At 34.3% G+C, this 10,480-nt stretch overlaps 1 non-coding gene across 1 annotated transcript; it reads right to left on the bottom strand.

Moving 5' to 3' along the window:
• Positions 1–9,899: 9,899 nt before the first annotated feature.
• LOC128569476 (U6 spliceosomal RNA) lies at positions 9,900–10,006 on the bottom strand. Its single transcript, XR_008375411.1, has one exon. It is a non-coding gene; the product is annotated as a U6 spliceosomal RNA (small nuclear RNA).
• Positions 10,007–10,480: the final 474 nt, after the last annotated feature.

Below are 10,480 nucleotides of genomic sequence, written 5' to 3'. Positions count from 1 at the left end.
TTGCTGAGATCCTGGAAGCATTTTGATTGTCTCAGGAGGTGAAGAGGGAGTTGTAGAAATCCAAGTTGGATTTTTGCTCTTCTCCCCTCAGTAAAGAAAAATGGAAAATTTCTTTCAAGAAAATATTCTATGTCAGAACTTTTAGATTTATCTCAGAAAAAAAAAATGTTTAAAGCATACCTAAAGGTCAAATAAAAATTAACTTCATGTCTCTTCTGTATAACATTCAGTATATTCTTCCTTCCTTTTTTATTCTTTAAATTATATATTATCACCAGCTGAATTAAGGTTTTGGTTTTTTTTTCTTAGTTACTTCAGAATATTTAGGATTCCCTAAGTATATCAGAGTTCTCTGTTTAAAATTTAAATTGTCTTATGGAATTTATATTAATAGATTCAAAACTCTTTAAAATTTTTTTTAGAATGAGTATAATGTTATTGATTATAATAGAATTCATAATCTTAAAACCCCTTGAGGATTATTGACATGAAGGAGAGTATTTTTTTTCCTTCCAATAGTGTGCATATGGTTTGGATGTTTCAAATCTTATGTAGAAGTTTGATCCCCAATTTTGGAGGTGGAGCCTAGTGTTTGAAGGTGTCTGAGTCATGGGGACAGATCCCTCATAAATGGTTAATTAATGTCTCTCTGGAGTGAGGTTAAATGAACTTTTACTCTATTAGCCTTTGCAAGGGCTTTTTAACAAGCTGCCATCCTGCACGCTCTCTCTATCTCTCTTTCTCTCTCTTACTTCCTCTCTCACAATGTGATCTCTGCACAACCAGCTCCCTTTCACTGTCAGTGGAAGCAGCCTGAGACTCACCAGATGCTGATGACCCATCTTGAACTTTCTAGCCATCAGAAACCTGAGCCAAATAAACCTTTCTTTTAAATAAAAAAGCCCAACCTGAAGTATTCCTTTAGAGTAAAAACTGAAAAGCTTCTGTACAGCTAAGGAGACAATAACCAAAGCAAAGAGACAACCTACACAATGGGAAAGGATATTTGCATATTTTCAATCAGACAAAAGCTTGATAACTAGGATCTATAGAGAACTCAAATTAATCCACATGAAAAAAGCCAACAATCCCTTATATCAATGGGCAAGAGACATGAATAGAACTTTCTCTAAAGACGACAGAATGGCTAACAAACACATGAAAAAAAGTTCATCATCTCTATATATTAGAGAAATGCAAATCAAAACAACCCTGAGATATCATCTAACCCCAGTGAGAATGGCCCACATCACAAAATCTCAAAACTGCAGATGCTGGCATGGATGTGGAGAGAAGGGAACACTTTTACACTGCTGGTGGGACTGCAAACTAGTACAACCTTTCTGGAAGGAAGTATGGAGAAACCTCAAAGTACTCAAGCTAGACCTCCCATTTGATCCTGCAATCCCATTACTGGGCATCTACCCAGAAGGAAAGAAATCCTTTTATCATAAGGACACTTGTACTAGACTGTTTATTGCAGCTCAATTTACAATCGCCAAAATGTGGAAACAGCCTAAATGCCCACCAACCCAGGAATGGATTAAAAGCTGTGGTATATGTATACCATGGAATACTATTCAGCCATTAAAAAAAATGGAGACTTTACATCCTTCGTATTAACCTGGATGGACGTGGAAGACATTATTCTTAGTAAAGTATCACAAGAATGGAGAAGCATGAATACTATGTACTCAATTTTGATATGAGGACAATTAATGACAATTATGGTTATGGGGGGGAAACAGAAAGAGGGAAGGAGGGAGGTGGGTGGGGCCTTGGTGTGTGTCACACTTTATGGGGGAAAGACATGATTGCAAGAGGGACTTTACCTAACAATTGCAATCGGTGTAACCTGGCTTATTGTACCCTCAATGAATCCCCAACAATAAAAAAAAAAAAAAAAAAGAAAAAAGGCTAAGCTATGAGGGTAATTTACATTGTAAGTATAAATCAACTCAAAGCATTTTTGGAAATTAAACAATGCAGGTAACACTGTCAGTCTGGGTATAAGTAATACTTCTGTGTGCCTCTTGGGTCGATGCCTCTTACACTCAAACTTGCTTATTCCTCACATCCACTGCTCCTGTATCTTTTCCTTCTCTTTGACTCTACATCCTGCTAAATGGGCAGCACAACTCATTTTTATACCAGCCTTGGCCATAGCCCACTGAAATAAAGGCGAACTTTTCATTGAGCCAGATCATTCAAATTCTCTCTCCCTAGGATTTAGAATTATAATGCAAAGATTCTATGTAATGATGAAAGTCTATATTTCCCCCAAACTAGGACATCAAAGCAGAGAAAGCCAGTGAGTGGAGACTGAAGTGAACACATTTCCACAGAAAAAGAGAGACAGAAGAGCACGTAGGTTCAGAGAGACAAAGATGCCTTTGTTTCTGCTGCTCTGGTTCTTTGTTCATTCCTTTTTGGAAGAAGAACTATACTTCCTCACCTTTGATTGATATGGTCTGTATTCTTCTGATAAATTCCACTCTCTTCCTTTTTTTTTTTAACAAGAGTTAGTCTGATTGAGGTGTCTATTACTTGTAACCAAAGGAATCTCATCTAATACAGCAGGCAAGTGGATAACAAATTAAAATCTAACTACCCTCAAGAAAAGAGATAACAAGCAAAATAATTACTGCAAGTTTTAAAAGGGGCATGGAAACTAGAAACTAAAATGCATTTTATTATTATGCAGGGCTGTCAAGCTCAGTATTTTCTTAATTAAATAACATTTGTTTTAGAAAGCTCAAAGGATACCTTTAGCTGAATCCAAGTATATCCATGCAACTTTTGATCTTTGCCTTCTAAGAAAATGGTTTAGATTATTTCCAAGACTTTCATTTTGAATCAGATTCCTACTTTAATACTCATACTTCGAAAACTTTGAAATAACTCAAAATAGATGTATTTAAAAGTAGTGTTCTGAGATAGTACATGTCATCGTGGAGTTCTGGATTTTATGCTTAAGGCAGGAATAATAAATATAGAATTGCATTAATCTTGTTCAAAGAACTTTCTGCAGTTTCTCCTTCTGACAATATTTTATACCAAAGTCAAATTTGAATCAAATTTTTTAAAATTAAGAAGCATAGGAAAAATAGGAGACTTAATCTCTTACAGATCTGGGAGTTAAAATAATGGTCTTTTTTTTAAGGGAAAATTTTAATTGTTAAAGTAAGGACTAAGGCAGAAACAATCTCAATTATGTTTCAAAATTTTGTAGACAAGCACAAGATATAAAAACATAACATGTCATCTTCACTTTATTAACAAAAACATGTTATTATTAACTTAATGATGGGGCCAGATTTCTGTTAATAGTGTAGCATCAACCTTAAATCATCATGTTAGCAACGTGATTTGTATACTTAAATAGTATATCATTATTTATATATGTGTAGCTATTTATTAAATTTTAGATAAAATGTAAACTTTAAATTGGTACTGTCCCGAGTTTAAATAAATGTGCAAAAATTGCTTTGTGACTTATTAATAAGACTAAAATTTACCCATATGTAAATTCCTCATTTTTCTTCCTGCTGACCTGTCAAAGCAGTGACTATTTTAATAATATAGTCATAGTTGATATATCAAGTTCTATTAAAGAATCAGATCAACACTTATCCCTGGACTAATCTAGTTGTCACACTTGAAATAGTGAATATGGTGAGATCATTTCTGTTGCCCTTCAGTCTCCCTCATCCCTTCCAATTCACACTTATAGTGATTCAATTTCCAGATTAAACTTTGCACTATCAAAAATTATTGGAGTTAATATATGAATTATGCATAATGTTTTATCATGTAATTAACTAACATGTCTTAGATATGTATTTGGACTAAAACTCTAAATGTAACTATGAATTAACTGCCTATTAATGTTTTATTGAAAAAGTATAGATGGGGAAAATGTGCCGTAGAAAATATTCAGTGTATAACATAAAGTGAATAATAGTAAATGCTTCTAAAGAACTTGCTGTTCCATGTCCTGTGGATTACATGCATGAACTAGTCAATAGCCTAGAAAGTCTATGAGATATGGTAATATTTGTATTTTATAGAAGAACGCATTGTGTCACAGGGTATGGAGCACAGAATACTGTGTCACCAGTGTAACAGAGCAAGTGCTAAAGATGCATTTGTCGCCAGGCTGTGTGGTTCCTGAGTCTGTGCTTTCAGCCTATTGTCTCACATAGAATATACCCTATACACCCTAATGGGAGGGTCTATTGTTTACCCTAATGGTCTATTGTTTACCCTAGAGGGAGGGTCTACTGTTTACCCTATCACTTCACACAGGAGGATATCCATATATGGATTCCTCTTTCCTCCATTTTGTAGCATCTTCTTATGGATGTCTATGAGAGTAACAGAAAACCAAACACAAACTTGCTTAAACCCTGTAGTGGTGCTTGAGCTGCACCACCCAGATCACTGTCAGGACTGAAAGACTGAGTCTCGTAATTGCCCGGAATGTTTCCAACAGACAGCCTCATCTGTTAGATTCCTTTGGGATTGCCTTGGCTAATAGCATTGCTATCCCCAAGATCACAACACTGTCCATAGCAGTTTACGTCCAGAGGATGCAGAGTTATACATGTCCAGCCTCCTCACCCTATTTTAAGGCTACCCAGGAGGAACACTTCTACTTCAGTGTTTTCTGTGGTCTCAGTGTGGCCTTTGTTGAGAGTACATGGTAGCCTAATTTCTTCCTCTGCATGATCATGACTCCTTTGCCTTCCACATATATTGATCCCAGGAACATTCCCTGATAAATTTCTTGCAGACTAACCTCCATCTCAAAGTTTGCTTCCCAGGTAACCTAAGGTACAATAGGCAATAAAAGGAATTTTATTTTGATTTATACAACTGGAACTCCAGAGGCATATCAGTCTCCAAATATCAGAAAAGATGTTTTTTTTTTTTTTTCTATTCTACCTTTCGTGTTGGCTCTAACTTAAGGTTAATTTCTTGCAACAAGGGAAAAATCTTTACACCATTTATAATCATGTTTGCATATCACCCTATACAAAAGAGATTCCAAATAAACTTCTCAGTGAAGGCATGTTGTGGGGGTGGGTTGGAAAGTAATAATTGACTTTACCAAATGAATGTGCACCCCAGAAGCTTGAGGAGGAGTCACCTTCCATTGGGTTGCTTTGTGGTAGATGAGGTGGCCAACTGAAACTCAGGTTACTACTCCAAGAAAGGATTAATCAATTGTGTTGTAGGTATACCATGCAATATTATACAGCCACAAAAGATGAAGATTTAGTGTGTTTTGTAAAAACCTGGATGGATTTGGAGATCATTTTCATAAGCGAAGTATCGCAAGAATGGAAAAATGAACACTGAATGTCCTCGTACTAAATTAGAACTAATTGATAATATGAAAGCAAAACTCAATGAAATTCAAGTTGGTAGGAGGGTCAGAAGGAGATTCCCCCGCAATGGGTACATTGCATGAGTGTATAGCACACTTTCTGGGTGAAAGACACATCTATAACTCTGACTTTAACCATACAAAACTAAACTATGTAACCAAAATGAATGTGTATGTGCTCCCATGCTAATTTGAAATAAAAAGAGCAAAAGTAAAATTAAAAAAACAAAATCTAAAAGAAAAGGGGGAGGATTGAATGGTGGGTAGGTGATTGATATAGCTTGGATGTTTGTTTCTTCCAAAACTCACGTTGAAATTCTACATCCAGTGTCTGAAGTGGGGTCTGGTATCAGTTGTTTAGATCTTGGGAGCAGATCATCTTGAATGGCTTGGTATCCTTTCTGCTGTGATAAGCGAGTTCTTGCTGTATCACTGCACATGACAGTTGGTTGTTTAAAAAGAGCCTGGCACCCCCTCTTCTCTCTCTTTCTCCTTCTCTCCCCATGTGACATGCCTGCTCCCCCTTCACCTTAACCTTAATAGGAAGCCCCCTGAAGCCCTCACCAGAGGAGGAGACTGGTGCAGTGCTTCTTGTACAGTCTGCAGAACTGTGAGCCAATTATCTCTGTAAATTACCCAGCTTCATATATTCCTTAAGAGCTACACAAAACAGACTAACACAGTGATAAACAGCATCTGTATTTCCCCACAAGGAGAAGATAAACAGAACAGTCCTTTCATTTTGTACTCATTACTCTTTACATTTTTCAAATGAGAAATATTCCATTCAATTTTTTACCAGATAATTCATGTTTTTCAATAGGTTAAAATTTACTTCCTTCATACAATGCGTTCTCTCCTTCCGAAGACAAGTTTAGAAGTTTCTCCTCCACATTTCCACAGAGTAATGTGTTTACCCTGCCATCTTTTATTTAATCATTTGTTTAATAGATTTCCTTTTTGTGGACAGCTGATTCCTTAAAGGTGTTATTCATTATTATATCCCCCAAGTAACACAGAGCCTGACAGGAAAAGATATTACACATTTTAAAACAAACACACAAATTAATGGGAATCCTAGATTTTCCTGGACATATTTCAAAGAGTTTATAATAGTGAGAAAGGATTCATAACTCTAAGATATCTATTGACAAGTACATATTAATGGGAGGAAAAAATAATACACTGAGAAAATGAAAGGAAAAGACCATACCACCTTGTTAAATGGTAACATCTCAAAGAACAGAAAATATAAACACAGATAAATATTGACTGTTGAGTGTGTACATATAAAACATACATTCACAGGTTAGTGAAGAAATACAGCTCTTTCATCCTGATGCTTCAAATTCTGGTAGGAGTTCTTTTTTCTATTTTAAATACTTTCTTGAGGAATAAATTTCACAGAGGAGAAAGTGAGGACTGACTGTAATTTTTAAGGTTTTGAATGAGTTTGAGGTCATTACATTACAATTGAAATTCAATAGAGGAGTCTTTGCTTTTTGAAGATGGTGTAGCATTAGGTTCTTTTTGAACATATTGGCTATGGGAACCTGACAGGAATTTTCATAGTCAAACATAGAAGACAAGAGCCACCAGTCTGTAATAGTTGCCATTTCCATTTTAAGAAAAAACGCTTTTTCTGCAGAATGTTAGTTACTGAAGAATTTGGTTTGTAATCAAAGTCACTGGGATTCTTGGGAGATCATTTTGCTTAGTCACTTCAGTTTATTTCTAGAAACCCTGCTGCTGAGTGAAAAAGTCATGACATGAAAAAGTATTTTTTAATGATTGTAATATGAAAAAAATACACTGTAGCTCATCCTAAACCTGAGATACACAATTTTTGTAGATAGAAAAATGTCTGAATTAACAAAATCCCAATTACATGCAATTATTAGAAACAATTTTGAAAATAAAGACAGTAGTAGGTACATGACATACGACATGATGAGTCTGTCTTGGGCTCCTCCCTGAAGAAGGAAATGTGACTGGTAGCTTTCAGAGAAGGTAGGTAAGGGGTCGTGCTCTAGAAAGTAAATTCATTCTTCTTTTTGATACTTTTTTTCACCAATTTTTCATTTACAGGCTCATTGTTATCTTGCGTTCAACCTTTAATATAAAGCTAAAAAGCGCCTTTGTAGATAAATTAAGGACAAACACCAGAGATACTTCAGAACAAGTGGGAAGAACACATCTCAACAACACACATATATTGATGGAAGAGGCTATCTAATATTCTTCTTGTCATGCACATACAAAGAAAAGCATTTGGGCTTCATTCAAAATTGAATAGTGAACCATGCAATTTTGTTGCATATGAAATGCTCTGAATAGAAACGGCCATGTCATGAGAATTGTTGCATGCATTATTGCTGGAAATAGTCCTGTCAAAATATCACTTCTTATAGTGTATTTAATATGTTTTAAGATAAAAAAAATCATTATTCCAAACCAGGGGCCACTGTTAATAAATGGTTTAACTTCTCAAGAGCCATTATGGCAACAAATAATTAACTGAAAAGTTGTTCAAAATAAGTTTTTACATGTTTGACTGATTATCTATATATCGTGCTATATTAGAACTTAGGACATATATATTGTTCTGAATCCCCTAAATTTCTTTTATTCCTTCATTTTCATATTTGTGAAATAATTGTAAATATTACGTTTGGTTATATATAGTAGTTACTCATTCACTTCTTTAGAATTTCATGTTTAGGCTAGATTCTTTACATGTGGACAATTTTCCAGGCATCTTATTAGATGTTGTACACAAAAGGATAACAATTTGAGTAAAAATATTTGAATTAATGTAATTCTAATCACATTCCAAAAGCTGAATTAAATCCCAGTTGTACTTCAAGCTTTTATGTCCAATCCTATTCTCTTTCTGAAATTCTATAAATTGGAAAATAAATATTTGAAATAAAAGATCAATGCATGAAAGAAAAGCAAAAAATCTCATAGGGTTTCAGCACTGCAGAGTTTTTACAAAGCAATAAAGCATTCCAACCACCACCCAGTCACTGGTATTCCATAAATGGCATTATGTCCCATCACTAACCATTCCTCAGGAGGGTAATCAACATCTTAACTTCTCAAACCACAGATTGGTTGGACTTTATGTAAGAGTAATTACACAGTTTACACAAAAAAGAAGTATGTATTGTCTTTCACACAATTGTATGTTGCAAGATTATTCATTCTGATGCATTGCAATAACTGATGAATCACTATTATGAGTGATTTTCCAGTAGAGTGACAAAAAATTTATTTATTTCATTTTACTGTATGTGGTTATTTTTTTCCCCACTTTTGGGCTTCTAGGAATATCTGCTATTAATATCTGGGATTAACCTTCAAGTATGAATTATGTATTTATGTATAATTCATGAAAATATGTTTTCTTTTCTTTGGGGGATAATAGTGGGAGTGAGATGGCTGGGTAAAATGGTGAGCACACGTTTAAGCTGTTAAGAAACTCACAAATCATTTTCCACAATGGCTTTATCATATTACATTATAATTGTTTGTGTCATTTTAACTTTCCATCAGTGTATTTCTCCCGTGTGTTCTCCAACACTTGATATGGTCACTCTTTTAAATTTACTCCATTCAAAAGAATGTTTTTTGCTATTTTCATGTGGTAATTTGCTTTTCTCTGATAACTAATGAGGTTGAACACTCTCTCATGTGCTCGGTACCATTTTTATATCTCCTTTGTTGAAATTTTTGTTCAATATTTTGCCCATGGGGGGAAAATACCTGAATTGTTTCTCTACTTACTATTAAATGAGGAGAGTTATTTATAGGTTCTAGATAAGGTTTTGTCATTTATATGTTTTGAGAATATTTTCTCACAGTCTTTGGCTTGCTTTATTATTTTCTTGATTGTATCATAAAGAGGCAGGAGTTAAATTTATCCATTTTTTAAATTACTGATTGCTTTTTTCTTTCCCAAAGAAATTTTGTGCCCTTCTCTCCACTTCTCATGTGGACTTTCCAAGTGTTTTGCTTTAGAAGTTTTATGTTTTTCAACTTTTATGTTTAGATATATTACAGCTGTATACTTTCATTTGCTATCACCCAGTTTTTGTGATATTATTGTCATATATGTTTATTTTTACATGATTTAAATAGGAGACAGCTTGTCAATACATCAGGTATCTTTTGTTTTTACTTTTTCTATTTTTAGTAGAGATGGGTCTCACTCTTGCTCAGGCTGGACTTGAACTCTTCAGCTCACGCGATACATCCTCCTTGTCCTTTGCAGGCGTGAACCACCGTGCCCAGCCACAATTTTTTAAATAAATACTTTTGTATTTATTTTCACATTTATGATTTTCTTCAGATAGGCTTGAAGTTCCTTTTGATATCATTTCACAACCCTGAGGAATGATGAGGAAACACCTTCAATTCTTCCTTGATGCAGCTCTTTTAACAAATTTTGTCACAATTAGTTTATATGAAAGTCTTAATTTTACTATCTTCTTTATAGTATAACGAAAATATGGAATGCTTCACGAATTTGCGTGTCATCCTTGCGCAGGGGCCATGCTAATCTTCTCTGTATCGTTCCAAGTTTAGTATATGTGCTGCCGAAGTGAGCACTATTTTACTATCTTCTTAAAAGATACATATCTAAATCCTGAGGTTTAGATTTCTATATGACTTTTTAACTTTTCATCCCTTTAAAAAAGTTCATTGCATTATCTTCTAACTTAGGATATTTCTAATAAAGTCAAAGATTCATATTTTCATTTTTCTCTTATATATGTTTCTTTTATTCTCTGTCTTTAGTATTTTCTCCTTGCCTATAGTTTCCAAATTTGACCACAAGATTTTTAATTTGTTACCTTATTTAGCATATAATATCCTCTTTGGATCTATGTTTTACATTTCATCATCTTTCAAAGTTCTCTCTCTTTTTCCTTCTGTTTCTCTAATTACTTGTACAGTGAGATAGCATTAATTTTTCCTACAAGCCACTAATGCATATATTTCTCTAATATTTTTTTCTTTTTGTGCTTCAGTATGTACCATTCATTCTGCTCTTTCTTCAAGTTTCCTTTTTTTCCCTATACT

This window comes from Nycticebus coucang, chromosome 17, assembly GCF_027406575.1.
Source record: "Nycticebus coucang isolate mNycCou1 chromosome 17, mNycCou1.pri, whole genome shotgun sequence".
In the NCBI taxonomy this organism is placed as follows: domain Eukaryota; kingdom Metazoa; phylum Chordata; class Mammalia; order Primates; family Lorisidae; genus Nycticebus; species Nycticebus coucang.
Note: the sequence above shows the minus strand (reverse complement) of the source record. Positions and strands in the feature narration are given on the sequence as shown.